This window comes from Juglans microcarpa x Juglans regia, chromosome 1D, assembly GCF_004785595.1.
Source record: "Juglans microcarpa x Juglans regia isolate MS1-56 chromosome 1D, Jm3101_v1.0, whole genome shotgun sequence".
NCBI classification, from domain to species: Eukaryota; Viridiplantae; Streptophyta; class Magnoliopsida; order Fagales; family Juglandaceae; genus Juglans; species Juglans microcarpa x Juglans regia.
The window spans coordinates 43708462-43710450 of NC_054594.1; the positions used below are offsets into that span (position 1 = coordinate 43708462).

Sequence of the window (1989 nt, forward strand, 5' to 3'; positions counted from 1 at the left end):
ATGGCGAAGCGAGAGGAGAAAATAAATGAAATTAAGGTGAAGACCACAGAAGAAATCAACGAAGGGGTGGTCAACCTCAAGGGAGAGCTCCCCATGCTTTGCCTCCAGAAGTCACCCACAACGAGTTCAAAGTCCAGTGAGTTTCATCGCATGCGCAAAAGGGTACCTTCCCTTTCGTCCCGTCTTATTTTTCCAAGACCGAGATGACTTAACTCATTATAGATTGATGCTTTTTGTTGGAAATGTGGTGTTTGTTGCTCTACTTCACTGATCTTGGGAGACTTTGATACCAATAATAATATGGTTTGGTAGGAGAAATCACCTAGATTAAGCTGGGATGAATGAGCGGTAACAACCCCAAGTTTATGTTTGAATCTAGATTAGTTAGTTTAAATGTCGTTAATTGACAATCTTTAAGTTGTGGGGGCAGGATTTGGGAGTGACTAAACGGTAATAACCCCAAGTTTATGTTTGAATCTCTCTCTAGGCCACTTCATTATAGTTCTTATTTAGAAATAGTTCAATTCTCCGTCATCTTTGTTAATAATATGAGAAGAATCCTTCCATATAGAATTGAAGGACGGTTGCTCAAGATGGCTATTGGCTACCTCAACAAACATAAATGAATTATGTGGCAAATAAACAGAACTGAAGGACGGTAGCTCAAGATGGCTATTGGCAAATTTCCTTGTTGTATAATAGATATACTCTGCTACCAATATGTGGCAACCTCAATAAATAGAAATGAATTATTTTTCTTGATAGGATTCTATTGGTATTATCATTTTGGCATATCTTTCTAATGTGTGATTGAAGGAAGTTTGAGGTCTTTTTAGAGATGGGTTCATAGAATTAAATTAAAAGAAAATCATTTCATACTACCTCTGACTTATGTTCATAATAATCTTTATCGTAATTGGTAGGTTACATTGAGGATTGGAGGCCAGCATCTAACATGGATCCATATATTGTCACTTCCATGATTGCTGATACCACAATTCTCAGGAAACCTTAGAAATGATATTGAACATTAGGAGATAAGAGGAGGTGGGAGGAAGAAGGCTAGTATCGAATTCATGTGAATAATTGTCTTTCTCTTTGTCTTGGAGGAAAAAAACTCTATTTATACTTGGATTGGTTCAATGCCGTTGAAACTTTGTGTGTTTTCGGGGTTTTAGTTTTGGGAGGGAATATCAGCCCTTCAGCTGAGAATTTGAAAGACATCCTTGGATCTGTTGGAGCTGAAGTTGATGATGATAAGATTGAGCTGCTCCTATCTGAGGTGAAGGGTAAAGACATTACTGAGCTTATTGCATTTGGAAGAGAGAAATTGGCATATGTCCCTACTGGTGGTGGTGGTGCTATTGCAGTTGCAGCAGCAACAGGTGGCGGCGGCGGTGCTGCTATTGCTCCTGCTGCAGCAGAGCCAAAGAAAGAGGAAATAGTGGAAGGGAAAGGAATTAGACGATGATATGGGCTTCAGTCTGTTTGATTGAGAAATTAGGATATCATGTTATGTTTCAAGATTACTCCAATTCAGGGCTTGGTAGAAATCACAAGTTTATGTTTCTGTAAGCTATTTATTTATTTTTTAATGTTTGGTTATCTTTTAAGACGGAGAAGTTATGCAGAAATTTTACAGATTAACTTAGTATTGTTCTTTCGAATATTGCACGTTGTTTTCTGGTCCCTGAGATATCGATATGATCTACTAAAAAAAAAAAGTATGGTTGGTCAGCTTTAAGTTTTGACCAATCTTCGACACAGATGATTTATTACATGAGAGCTGTTGGGTTTTGCCTAGGATTTCTTGTACATGTAGTTCGTAACTGGTTTTGGAATGAGGAAGAATTCTCTAATTAAAATGAAATTATTAATTAATATATAAAGTGTGTTTGCAAAATATTAAAAAAAAATGTCAAATATTATTAAAATATATAATATTATATTATTATTTTGAGTTTAAGATAGCTAGTCTAATGTAAATTC

At 36.1% G+C, this 1989-nt stretch overlaps 1 pseudogene; it reads left to right on the plus strand.

Moving 5' to 3' along the window:
• On the plus strand, nt 1-1689 carry LOC121247882 (annotated as a pseudogene).
• Nucleotides 1690-1989: the final 300 nt, after the last annotated feature.